At 40.8% G+C, this 14,521-nt stretch overlaps 1 protein-coding gene across 2 annotated transcripts in view; it reads left to right on the plus strand.

Moving 5' to 3' along the window:
- The window catches only part of LOC119478662 (CUB and sushi domain-containing protein 1-like), a 460,060-nt gene that overhangs the window by 1,457 nt on the left and 444,082 nt on the right, over positions 1–14,521 (plus strand). The window lies entirely within an intron of this gene.

Genomic DNA, 14,521 nt, shown 5'->3' on the forward strand with positions numbered 1-14,521 from the left:
CAAATAAATATAAATTTAATGAATTGTCATTTATTATAAAAGCAATAAATCGTGCACCAACAACTTGGCAAAAAAATCTTCAAAATGAATTACAATTCAGGTGTAAACCTTTTTAATGCAGCAACAAATCGGTGAAAACATGAACAAAAATCAAAATTCCAGCATACAATGTATATAGCATATAATTGAATTGAATAGATCGGCATCATTGTCACTGATATCCTATCCAGCTATTTGAGTCAGTATATCGGCCTGATATCGGTATCGGTGCATCCCTACAAATGAGCAGACTTAGACAGAGAGAGATGGGTTGCAATTTCTCCTGGAGGGCTTTTAGACAGGAAATCCCATGCTCATTGTATAACATGATTTTGTGGAGTCACCACACACAGAGGAGCAGTTGTCTCAGTGGCTGTGGCAGAGTGTGATGGTATGACAGGGGATTGACGCTGTGTGTCAGCAGCCCAGCAGGTCTGTGTTGGTGGAGATTTAGTGACCACGGAGGTTCCTCGTGCTATAGATGGATAGAGAAGAAAGTGTTAACATTCTCCTCGTTTGGTGGGAGCGTTACTGTCACTTTGTTTATCAATAGCTTCTCTGTGTGCACTTCTCCTCCCTCTCTTTCTCAATGCTCTGTATTTCTCTCTCAATCTCTCCCTCTCTCTCTCACACACACACACACACACATGCATCTGTCAGATTTACTCCCTCTGCGATACAGAACAAAATTGTTTCCAGCAGTGTTAAAATTCCTGATAATTGCTTGTGTGTAGCAGTATTTTTTCTCATAGTGCCCATTCATTTCCCTTACCACTGATCTATCTCTGGGCGTGCATTTATATTGTGTTTGTGTGAGTTTTTTTGATGGTGTTATCTTTATCTGTATTCCCCTGCCATACATGCAGCCTGTCAACCTGGAAATGAAGGAATTTGAGTATAGAAGTGTGATTGTGGGAGAATTGTGAATGTTGATGAATATGATGATGGCGCGTTTAAGCTGTCTGCGATTGACTGCTTCTTCTTATCACCTGCAGTTCATCTTTCACTCCAATCTGTGTGTGCACTTGTTTGTGTCTGCGTTTCCTATGTTGTTTATCAGCTTTAAAATCCGCATTTTTCCACCCCCACAGTCATAGGCTGTTTGACAGTTACAGTATGTATGATGTAGATTCTATATTAGATTATCAATTTAAACCAATAAGATGTCAGAAACATGTCACATGCAATTTACTTTTTTAATGCAACATCTAAAAAACCCTGACCTTGGCCACAATTGAAGCTTTTCCGTGTCACATTATTACCGTTTGATGTGCGGCATACCTGCAGCTATTTTAGTTATTGAAGAGTTTAACACCCAGAAAAACAGAGCAAGAGAAAATTAAAGGGCAGACTGACATCTGGAAAGACAGACGGAGGGTGGCAATAATTTATTTCGTCAAACCTCAAACCCCAGATGGTTGCAGCCTTTTAAATGTGATGTCGCACTTTAAATTCCAACACACAACTAATTATTGATTGTCTGGAAATGTCACTTAAAAATGTCATCAAAAGTCAGGTATCTCCAGACATGAACTGAAGTGCAAAATAAACAACCCAGGCAGCATGAAGATGGAGGGAAATGTCTATTAAACTGCATTTTTGTGTTGCTAGTGATAATTATTGTTTCTTTTATTTCTTTATAGCTCAATCACTCAGGAGCTAAAAGGATGTTTCTGTTCTTGTTTTTACAATGATGTTAGGGATTCTTTTGATAATCATCACATTAATTATTTCTGTAATTTTCACTTATAGTAAATAATAATAATACATAATATTTAACAGTAGTAGTAATAATAATAATAATGCATAATTAAATAATAATACATGATCAAATAATAACAATAATGTTTGGTAATATTATTTAATAATAAATCAAAATAAAGTAATTAAAGCACCTTTCACTCTGAAGTATGTCTTAAATTCTCAATTAAATACACACTTAAGAATTTATTTAAAAAAAACCAAAGATTTTGGAATAAGCAACATTATGAGTAAAAATAGATACATAAAATCATGTTAATCGTGAATCATCATTATTCTTATTGGATGACCTTGTAATAATACCGTCCTAATCCTGTACAATATTTACATATGTTTAACTGCCAAACTGTGCTTCTTTATCAAAAGCTGAGACAGAGAGAAAAAATACATCCAGCTCACTCATCAACAGGTTTCAGCCGCGAAACGTCCAAATGTCCAACTGTGATTATAATTCCCCCAAAACCCAGCTAGTGCTTATATAATTGATATATTGTTAACTACACTCTACAGGGGACTGTACAAAAGACATTTTTGGCACTCAGTGATGTGCGCACACACACACACATACACACGCACACACACACATACACACGCACACACACATACACACACACACACACGTTTGAGAATAACATGTCTGAGAACTTCATTTTAGACCCCCACTGGGACCATGAAGCCCTTGTTTAATCACTCACACTCACACACTCACTTGTTCACTTAGGGAAAGTAAACACAGACACACACACACACACACACGCGCACACACACACGCACACACACACACACACACACACAGGACATTTCAGTGACGTATTTTCATTCCCTTTTCAAAGTGAGGACTGATTAAATGTCTCTGTTTCTGAAGCTTTTTAATGTTTTTATCCTTATGAGGGCATTAAGACCTGAATGCTCACATGCATGCATGCACGCACACACGCATGCATGCATGCACGCACACACACACACACACACACACACACACACACACACACTCACACACGGTGACAATTAGCTGACATTGAATCAATGCCAAACAACAAGATATTGGGACTAGCTCTCTGTCCCCTTGCCTGGCATACTAATATCAGACACATGGGAAATGGACACACTCACTCACACACACACGCGCACACACGCACACACACACACACACACACACACACACACACACGCGCACACACGCACACACACACACACACACACACACACACCCACACACACACACTGTTCCTGTGGATGAGAAGATGGCTAATTAAAACAGAGCTATCTACCCAATTCACATTCACATTCACAGTAGGTACATAAAACTGAGGGTATTAGATATAGAGAAGACGCGTGAAACATGTTCCAATGAAACTTGTGAAAATTCAGAAAGCATAATGAAATGTGAAAGAATGAAATAAGTGTATGTATGCATGTATGTATATATACATATATATATATTGTAAGTATTTTATTTATTCTTGACCTTGGGGACACACACTTTACAGTTTACTGTATGTGGTAAATATTCTAAAAGCAAGGACTACTTACTTAGCTATTCAAGCAACTTTTGACCACATCCCATGGCCTTCTTCAGTGAATGGAATCTGCTCACGTGTCTTTACTGTGTTATGATCTCCTCCTCATACATGATCAGCCGTTATCATATAGCAGAGGTCTTATACTCAGGTCACATGCTGACATCTAAGCTAACTCTATTCGACTTGGGATATGGTGAAAAGCTATGTGATTAGCTGAGTAAGTGAACCTTGTGTTTATGATATTTACCACATATATTTGATAAGAAGAGTAAAACACTTTACTTTTTTCCCCTCTTTAGGGCATTTTAAGCAGTTTCTAAACATGTGATAGATGGTTTATGACACACTATAATGTAATTACAAGTAGATAAGTATGTAGAATATATTTGTTAAAGGTGCTCTATACCAGTCATTTCCACAGACTGGGTCGGGACCCTCCGGTGGGTCGCAGGGGATTGTATCAGGGTTACCAAATATATTTGCAGAATTTCTTCCATATTGTTTTATTTAACATTTCTACCTGCAGTACACCTCTGAACCACATGAGGGAGCCTGATTGTTTGTATTGTTCTGATAATTGTAGCCTACTTATTAGGGCTGGGCAATATATCAATATTATATCGATATCATGATATGAGACTAGATATCATCTCAGATTTTGGATATCTTTAGTATTGCCATATGGCATACGTGTTTTCCTGGTTTTAAAGGCTGCATTACAGTAAAGTGATGTAATTCTCTGAACTTACCAGACTGTTATAGCAGTTCTTTTATTTGCCTTTACCCACTTAGTCATTATATCCACATTGCTAATGATTATTTATAAAAAATAGAATTGTCTAAATATTTAGTAAAAGCACGAATGGTCAACCGTACAATAAGTCGCAATATTGATATCTAGGTACTTGGTAAAAAATATTGTGATATTTGATATTCTCCATATCGCCCAGCCCTACTACTTATAGTATAACATTGAGTCTAATATGAAAGGCTAGCATACATCCTGTTTGTTTTACTGAGGCAAAAAACGAGAGCCTCTTAACTCCCCATAAATGTATATTGTTTAACAAATGAGAGGAAAAGAAAAGAACGAGATAACCTGTTAACTCAGCCTAAATACATTTATTCGGTCTCATTTATAAAATATGTGTTTATGTTTTCAATAACATGCATAATACAAAGTTGTGATTTATCAAACGTATATTTCTTCAACATGGCTAGTTTACCTATTCAAGATAATATAAGGTGATGCGGAAATTACATTTACGCAAAAATTCACTCTTTTCACGATTTATAGATAAGGCCTATTGTGAGTTGGGTCGTGATGTTTTATTTTTTAAAGTGGGTCCCCAGGAAAAAAATGTTGGAAACACTGCTCTATACAATATCCAGAGCATTAGTATAGCAACTAACAACTATTTGCTATGTAAAGATATAGAGGAGTAATGTCTAGAGGATGAAGTCACTCTCCCTCTGTGTGTGTTGTAATCAGAGCTTCTTCGACCTTTGTTGACATAGCCGGGCCGGCAGCGTGTGCTTTTAGCGCATGTTTGAGCATGTGAGCGTGCCCCACTGGCTAGCTCACGGTAGCCGCTGTGCACTGCTCTCATACGGCGATTACAGCTGATAACGCCATCCCGACTGATGGTGCCATTGCTGAAGCATAGCGCCCACCAATCCGGTTCCTCCTCAAGTAAACACTGTTACACCTGTCAGCACTGTTGTCGTTGTTTTCACTGTTAGAACTGTTAGCACCGTTGGCTGCGAGCTGCCAGCTCAGCCGGCACCATGTTGAGAGCCATGCAGAGGCAATAGAAATGCTCCCCATCCTGTATTTAGCACCTTTAACAACTAAAACTCCTCCTGTTGAAACCTGTAAATGGAAGCTGCAGTAGAAACAGATAATAAATGACAATGTAGTAAAACATGTCTTGGGAGGTGAAGTAATAATTGTTTAAAAGTACTGTATTATAAACACTTAAAATGTCTATCTGCTTATAACTACATTATAATTTGTTAAAAATTTATATTAAATTTTAAAATTGTATTGCTTATAAATGATAAATAGGGGGACTTAAAATAAAGTGTTTCAATTTTGCTGAATTGTAGTTTACCTGGGATTCAACATACAGTAGGTGAAGGTTTCCATCTAAATCAAAACAGAGGACTTCAGATAATTACAGGATATATTCTGAAAATCAATAGTTAACATGCTCACCAGATGCTCTGTGATTCTCATGAGTACAGTGCCTATGCATATGCAGAACCATTTGTGCACATTTGAGGGTGTCTCTGTACTTGTGCAGGTGTGTCGGTGATACGTTTCTTTGCAGCTTACTTTAAATTTAAAAAGCTGTGTGTGGTGATGTGTATTTTAATAATTTACTGCTTCCTATGTATGAGAAGCATGGAAGCACTTTCACCTCTACGTGGGAGAGACAGATTAAAAGAAAGAGAGACATTTTTGTCAATGTTTTCAGGTGCTTGTATAATAATTGAATCCCCTCAGTTACAACAAAGTCTACACACAGTTCAAACAAGCTGAGCTTGAGAAAAGAGCAGGAGACCCTGAATGTGTGTGTGTAGACGCACCTGCAACAGACAGAGCGAGACATCTCACTGAGTACTGATGATTTCCAGGTACTTGAGGGTCCTTCTAGTTGTCTAGTGAGACCAGAGAATACACACACACTTCAATACAGTTAACTACCGCAGAGTACACAGTTCAATGGAGAGCAAAGAGGTGGCGTGTGGATGTGTGTGTAAGAGAGATACAGTGGTGATAGACCGAGAGAGCTACAGAGAGATCTATTGAGTACTGGAAGCAATGAACCATTTGTTTTTCATTCCCACAAGTTCTGAAATTTAAATATGTATATATATATATACACGTGCAGAACATGTGAATTGAAACTGTGCCACTGATAGTATCACAAGAGTAGAGTCAACTCTCTGAGAACACACAAAGTACATGTTAAGTGTACATGGGTCATTATGCTTGTGCTGCTGGAAAGGAAAAAGTCATTTTTAGTCGTCCACGCTGACTTGAAAATGAGCGAGTAATCTATCTTTATGGTGTTCAAATGACAGAACTTTTAAAAGAGCCATGGCCTACATACAGTAGACTAATGCAGGGGGAGAGGGCAGAGAGAGCAGAGGAGAATATGTGTGAAGACAGAGAGAGAGAGAGAGAGAGAGAGATTGAGATAGAGGCAGAGATCAGAGCAAGTGTGTTAAAGAGACATTGGGACGGAGAGGAAGGAGAGGCACTGCTATGCACTGGGAGACAAAGTGAAATAGAAAATGAAAATGTATTCCCTAGCAGACGCGATTAATCAGGAATGACTTTTCCATCTTGTGCTGCTCGGCTAGTAATGTCTGGCATTAAGTAATGACATCATAACCCTGTCCGCCCTGAATTTATACCTCAGATATGGAGGGAAATCCACCGAGCTGACCTCAAGGCAGGAGCAAACAGGGCTCTAAAATCTGTTGATATTAATGACTGGACTCGAATATTTCATGCTCGCTGTAAATACTGCATCACACACAGCAGAATCTTACATCCATCTGTCATTTCAAATCAGAGAGGACAGCATGAAATAAGGAAATAAAAGAGCATGTGTATATCATATGAAATAGCATGACAGAGCTTGAAATTATGAACATCATAAAAGTGCTGTTGCATAGCTGGTCCAATTGTGTTTTACCGCCCATTAGTATGCATGAGTAAATGCCATGTCTCCTTTATTTGTCAGGCTCTTTTTTTGAAGCATGTTAATGTTTTTTATTTAAAAATCTTTAAACCCAACTAACCAAGACCACTACATTTATATTTTTAACTGCTGGCGATGTCTGCATGCATCCAGCATCTAAATAAAGATCTACAGTATGCTATTAAAGCCCCAAATATATGCCTGATGAGCTATGTGCTGTAGCTGGCTGTAAAGAACTATAATTTACATGATGGGTTAAAGCTTTGCATTTGGCTGGTATCGAGCTTTTAATGCGGCCACTTTAGCACAGCAGTTTGTTGCTGTTTTTCTGTACCTTGTGGTGCAGACGCCTCGCTGTGGTGGGAGCTGAGGGTTATTTCATAACACAGGATTACTCAGCCAGCCAGCTCTAAAAATAAGCATGAAATGAACCTCTCAACTGGAGTTCGTAATGAAAGATCAGTCGGTGTGGCTACAAGACATCCATGACAACCAATATCCCAATTTAATTTGACAAATTATTTAGAACATCAACAGCTGCGGTACAGTTTTACCAATTTCAGTCAAGTACATAATTTCCACCGCTTCCCGTTGGTTTGGTTTGTTGACGCCGATGCAGGGTATTCTGGTAGCAGCGTAGTGGGTTCAAGAGGTGTTGCTGCGCATTTACCGTTCCATGTTTGCAATGAATTGAGGTCTAATCTATTTTATTCAAATTCCAGGTGCCAAACATCACGTGCTATACCTCTCAGAACTTGTGAACAAATGAAAGCTGTTACTCTATCTCATCTATCAACACAGAAAGATTCAGTGTAGTGTTCTTCAGCACCTTTTGATGGGCAGGGTTTGCCTTTCTTGGTCCGTTGACGTCATATATACCAGTCATTCCCAAAGACTGGGTCGAGACCCACAGGTGGGTCGCAGGAGATTTTTATTAGGGTCGCCAAATTTGCGGAATTCTTTTCATAGTCTTTTATTTAACATTTATATCTGCATGCAGTACATTTTTGTGCCACATGAGGGAGCATGAATGTTCATATTCTGATTATTGTAGCCTACTTATAACATTGAATCTAATATGAAAGGCTAGTGTACATTACACTGATGAGAGGAAAAACGAGAGCCTGGAAACTTTACTTTACTTCTTTTCTTGAGTTGTTGACAAAACGAGACATTTGAGGACGTCATCTTGGGCTTTGGGACACACTGATCGACATTTTTCACCATTTTCATTTTATAGACCAAACAACTAATCGATTAATCAAGAAAATAATCAACAGATTAATCGACAATGAAAATAATCAATTTCATTTAGCCCTAGTTTTGTTCAATTCAGTTAAAAGATTTGTAACTAGTCTGTATTTTTTTTTTTTTTTTTAATTCAAGCTAAGCAATCTTATCACGTTCAAATGCTCTTTAGTCTGACATTAGCAAGTGAATCTTTCACCCCACTCATAGCGCTGTCCTTCGCTACTTATTGTTGTTAACTGCTACATTAAGTAAAAAGCCAGTCCTATAGAAGTACTGCAGCAGCTGGAGCCCTCTGTGGCGGTGGCCTCACTGCGTCAGCACATTGGTCTCATTGAAATGAATGAGGATGCTGCATTTTTTTGATGTAGTGCCATTGTCGGTCTGAATGTAAAACTGTTCCTTACTTTGGCGTATCCCAGGGCCAGCAAGCTAAAATAACACAGATAAAAGTAATATGGTAATTACTGATCCAGGTAGGGGAAATTCACTTTTTGATGAGAGTGCAGGGTCAGCTGGTAGAAGCTGGTAGGGATTCAGTGTTTTGCTTAAAGACACTTAAGCAGGGTGGACATATTTTAGCTTGAATACAGATGTGTATGCAGCTGAATGATGGTGTCCATCTGCTGTAGCACCCTGCAGCTTTAAACCTGAGTATCTGTTGATTTGGTGCTGCTGTCCGCTGAATATAGAGGCTGATGTATCTGTTAATGTAGCACTTTTGCCATTTTATTATTTCCGCTTTGCCTTTCTGTTAGCATGACATTTTCTATAAGCTGTGGGCTAATGGCTGGCTAGCGGGCTAACATTAAGCAGGCTAATGTGTCTGTTAATGTTACATTAGTGTTATTTCAGTTTTCTCTCGCTTAGTTCCATGGTTTAAGGGCATAGTGTGTGTGTGAGAGAGAGACACACTCTTCCAGCATACCTACGCTCTGTATGTATGTGTGTGTGTGTGGGTGCGTGTGTGTGTCTGTGTGTCGTGTACAGTACGAGTGTGTGTGTATGCGCGCTCTACATATGGAGCCAATGAGTTACATTTCCATTTCAAAGCGACGAGTCAGCAGCGGCAGAAGCTACTTTCATCCATTAATGTGATTTTAGGGCGAGAGCGAGACAGTGAGACACACAGAAAGAAATACATAGAGCCACAGTAATAATTACTCTCCAGGTTGGCAAAGGGTTCAGATTGTTTATTAGTGTCTCTGTCTCTGTGTTCCTCTCTCACTTGTGTTTTTAGTCAAATTATATGTACTCCACTTATCTGCTGAGCAGTCCAGTGTTTTAATGCAGCTGTCACTCACATTAACGGGTTCACCGCCCTGCAAAGTGCGAGAGAGTTGTTTTACCACTGTATCTGTAGAAAAGTTGAAAAGTCTGCAGATGATGAATCACTTTAAACTGTCTGCGAGTGTGAGTGTTTGTCTCGGCCTTCAAGCGAAAAACGCTTAGGGTTAGGGTTGGATCTGTGTGTGTGTGTTAGTGGGGAGCAGTGAGGGGATTATTTTGTGCTCGAGTGCCCTTTTGTGTGTAAATGTCCATGCGTAAGCTAAAAGTGTGTGCGCGCCACTGTATCTCGACATCATGCGTGCGTGTACACAGCTTTTCTGAGTGCAGCCATGCGGACGCTGTACAAGCGGAGTGTCATATTAATGTAGTGTTGCAAGTTGAAAGTGAATGTGTTTGTCTTGAAAGTGTTTATGTACGTGTATAAGTGTTTGCTTGTTTACACAAGTTTGCATGAGTGGGTGTATTTGCTTGTTTGAGTGTGTTCATGCGAAGGAATTTAAACTGTATTTCCATAAAATGTGGAAGTTTGTATGTGCAAATTAGCAGAGGCATAGTGTACAAACATGACTGTCAGTGAGGTTGGTTTATTGTTGGATCCCTGTGTGTGTGTGTGTGTGTGTTTGGAGGATTTTTATACGTGTCCACATTAATAGCCGGCATGTTTGTGTATAAATGTGTGTTTATGCACTTTAGACTGAGCATGTGTGTGCGTCGGAGTATAAATGCATTTGCCACAGGCTATCGTTGCTCCAAAAGCATCGTTCTTATTCTATCCATTTTTAATGATCGGTAATGGTCGCTAGCAGTGTTGAACCTACATCGTAAGGACACGGCAAAAAAATGGTCCCGTGGTGCACAAAGCAAGGAAGACAGAGGAGGCAGAGGATGGGTAGCTGAAAAAGAGATTGGGAGAGAGGGAGATATAAACCCGGGGGGTGGGGTGGGGGGGTGTTAATAGATGTTAGCTTGCTGGAAACCAACATCATAGGAGCGCTGCTGAAAAGGTCCCGTGGTACGCTGTGCCACTGCAGCACAGCCCTACAGGGAAGGCAGCGGGAGAGGGAGGGAGGAGGTGAGAAACTGGCCAGCAGGCTGCCTGACTGACTGACTGTCAGTTTGATTTACCAGCTAAATGATGGACTGGTTGTTAAGTTGATTGACTGGCTTGCTGGCTGATTGGTTGTGTTACAGGCTGGCTACGTGACTGACTAAGGCAATTGCTGATTTGTTGAAGGCTTTTTACAAGGTACCTCCGTAATGGCAGAGCAGGAGAGAGAGCAGATGGAGAGATGGAGGGAAGGCGAGGCCTCTAAAATGTGTTTAAACTCTACAAAAAGGTTTGGAATTAGTTTCCAGGGTCCAAAGGCCAAGAAACGTACTAGGCACATAATGGCTGTTAAATTGTTTCTTGTTGAATTTAGCTTTTATTTGTTTCCATTAAAGACCACAGTGTGTTTTATTACCAGCGCTTCCTTGTGCCATCCTTTTGGGAAATAGCAGGATTTTATCCACCGAAATCCAGTGGAATCAAATCAAACTAAATCAAATGAAATTGAATTGTGTTAAACTAAATGAAATAACATAGGGCAATGGAAACATTTGAAACAATTCATCAATTCAAGTAAAAAACAGAAAGAAGATTAAAATAAAGCTGAAGCTCTGAGGTTTTCTGACATCTAAAGTGTAAACTGAGCAATATCGCCCTGTCAGCTGGAGAGGAAAGAGAGATGGATGGAGGGACTGAGTGAGGAAAGAGGGGAGGGGGTTAAGGAGGAGGAGGAGAAGGTGGAGGGAGGAGAGGGAAAGAGGAGGAGGAGGGAGGGAAGGCCTTAAGCAGTGTGATAAGGAAATAATAAAGGAAAGGTTGTAAAAGGCTCCAAGACTCCAGCGTAGCAATATCAGCGACACACACATTCTCGCTCTTTTTCTCTCAATCACAAACACACACACAGCTGTATGAAAATTGATGTTGCAGTGTCCTTTACAGGCCATTAAATCTGAACAACGGCAATCGCTTACTTCTGTCTGACAAGTGATGGCTAAATAACACAGCTTCTCTGTCGGCCCACCTGTCTTAAGTCCTGCTCTGAAATGTAAGCATGAGCTAGTCTAACTTTGTTTTTCAGAGTAGTTATGTTTTTTTTTTAACAAATGTTCTCGACTCAGATTTGCTCTAATTCTGCCACATTTTGCCGGCAAAGAAAGTATCAGGGCCCTTCAGCACATCTTCAACACATTAGACAATAAGCTGCTTCTAGGAGGAGTTCAAGTAGTGCTTCTTGAATGTCAAAAAGCAAGCTATTCTCTCTTCTCTCTCTTTCACCCGATTTTCTTTCCTTCGCTCTCCACTCATCTCTTATCTCATCTCTGCCCTTTTTCTCTCGCCTCATGTCTTCTGCCCTCCTTTCATCCATGACACTGGTTCTTCTTTCGACACTTTATGTAGCATTCCCCTGCTCCCTCTTTTCCTCCTTGCCACAAGGGATGTGACGATGAATAAACTTGTGACAACACCAGTGTTGCCGATTACACCGGACAATAAAAGATGATGCTCGATATCTGGAGAGCGCTTACTTTGATCTTTAACATTGGAAGGGCTGTGTGTCTGGCTTCTCTAGTCCAGCTTTCACTGCGGGGACCGCAAGTTTCCACCCAGCGACGCTGCGCCACACACACCAGCTGTGAACACTCCATCCTCCACACGGTGATTGCCTCATTAACGTTAGGGTTCCCTTATAGCATTGGTTTTAAATCCAAAATATTTCCAAATAGGTGCTTTTGCTTTTCGCTTTGACAACCAAATCCTCCACCATCGTCAATCTGCTACTCTGTGCTGAGACTCCGTACGTATACAGACACTTTCACTTTCAGATTGTAGCGTCCGTCGTCTGACTATGTATTGATAACACGGCGCTGATACTCCAAAATGAACTAAATAGGTTTTATTTCTATAAAAAAAAGCTAAGTAATGGTGGGGGCGGTGGGCAAGTAATGTAATCGGTGTATTCCCGACCACCGTGTAACACCGGCAACACTGTGCCGCGGCAAGCCTATTTGCCACTCATTCTTCTTCCTCTTCTCTCCCCTTTTAATTGCTCTCCTCCTTTTCTCCATCTATTCCCTCACTAACTGTCCTCCCTCCCTTCCTCCACTTCTCTCCATCTTTCTCTCCCTCTGTCCCTTTCTGTCCTTCCTCTCTCATCAACTTCCTCCACCTCACTCCTTCTCATTTTCCTCCCGCCTTTCGTTCGGCGTCTCCTTCTCCTTCTCTCTCTCTCTTTGCCCTTTCGAGTCCTTTGATTAGGTTGTTGGCATTTTCATTGAGATGTCTATATGACCACTGAAATAACTCTCCTGTCACAGTCTCATCTGCCCTCTATCTACTTCTTCTCCTCTGTCTCTTCATTCTCCACTTCTACTCCCCAGCATTTCCTCCTCCTCCTCCTCCTCTCTTCTCCAACCTTTTATTTTCTCGCTCCATTTTATCCTCTTCCTGTGCTGCTCTCTTGCTTCTCTGCCAACATTCCTCTCAGTTTCTCCTCTCTCTTTCTCTCTCAGTATCTCTGACTGTCTCCTCCTCCACCCTTTTCACAATTCTGCACCTCAGCTTCGCTATCTGTACCCCCCTCTTTCTTGTTTTTGTCAGCCATTTCATTCTTTATGCCTTTTCTACTCTCATTTTCCCCTCTATTTCCACGGCCGCTTCCGTAGATCGTTTGTCTACTGTAAATGTCAGATGGGCACATCAGCCACTGTTGGTATTATAAACAGCTTTCTGGTCGGTACCACAGAAAGAGAGACATGGGGAGAAAGAGTGAGGCAGGGTGAGTGTGTGGTTATGGTGGTGGGGGGGGGGGGGGCTGACGCTGCAGTTTTCTTGTGTTTCTGGCAGTGAAAAGAAAGAAGATGATGTCTGAAAATAGAGAGAACATGTTTAAAAATTATATGGGTGTGGGGTGGGTGTAAGAGGAGGGAGAGAGTGAGTCGGCTTATTGAGAAGAGAAATTAGATAAGAGGAGTGGAGGGAGAGGAGAGGAAGAGACACAAGAAGAAAAAAACGGGAGGAGAAGGAGGGAAATAAAGAGAAAGGGAGAGGGAGAGCCTGCGTGTCTACATGCCTCTAATCTGTTGATGGTTGAGGGGAAGCAGACAATAAGCCATTATCTCTCTAAGACTTAGCTTTAGCTGCAGCGGTATGGCACTGCATACTGCTAGTGCCAAAGCAGCTTACAGCACAGTTACGTACCCGGGATGCACCGACACTTATACAGGAACAGGATGGCACATCAAGACAGAGTCTAAAGAAGGAAGATGATATGATATGAACGCACACAGCTTAATAATAACAATGAATCTAATATGAAGATCCAACATTTGAGGGATCAAAGCCAAGTGTAGAGTAGGGATGTTTAATAATTAACCGTTTTACCGCTATCCGACATTAAGCATTTTTACAGATTAATGCTATTGGTTAAACGGTTAAAAGAAATATTTAAAATCAAATAAAAAGCAGAGCAAAACTCAGAGGAGCGGCTTGTCACTTAATGGAGAATAGCTGGTCCACCTTAACAGCCCACCTTAAGTGAGTCTGAGCCAGTGTTGCAGGATACGGGAGCTTGGCTTTGGTCTTGAGGAGTTGTAGCATTTATTGTAGTGTATTGTAGTGAGTATGAAGTTATCAGTAACTTCATAGCTGTGAACGCAGCACATACTCACACACGGTCTGTCGGACACTCGCTAACGTTACGCTGGGCTGACAGAATACGCCAGGCAGACACACAGCTGACAACCTTGCAGCTAAACTAAATGATGCGGTTGAGACTTACTGCGAAAGTGGCTGCATGTGTCCACGACAATACACGCAGCATCGTGGCTGCTAACTCTCCCAGTCTGTTGAACTGGGGACTCAATGGTCTGTTTTGCGCAGACATTGCAGCTGGATTT

This window comes from Sebastes umbrosus, chromosome 2 (genome assembly GCF_015220745.1).
Source record: "Sebastes umbrosus isolate fSebUmb1 chromosome 2, fSebUmb1.pri, whole genome shotgun sequence".
Taxonomy (NCBI): domain Eukaryota; kingdom Metazoa; phylum Chordata; class Actinopteri; order Perciformes; family Sebastidae; genus Sebastes; species Sebastes umbrosus.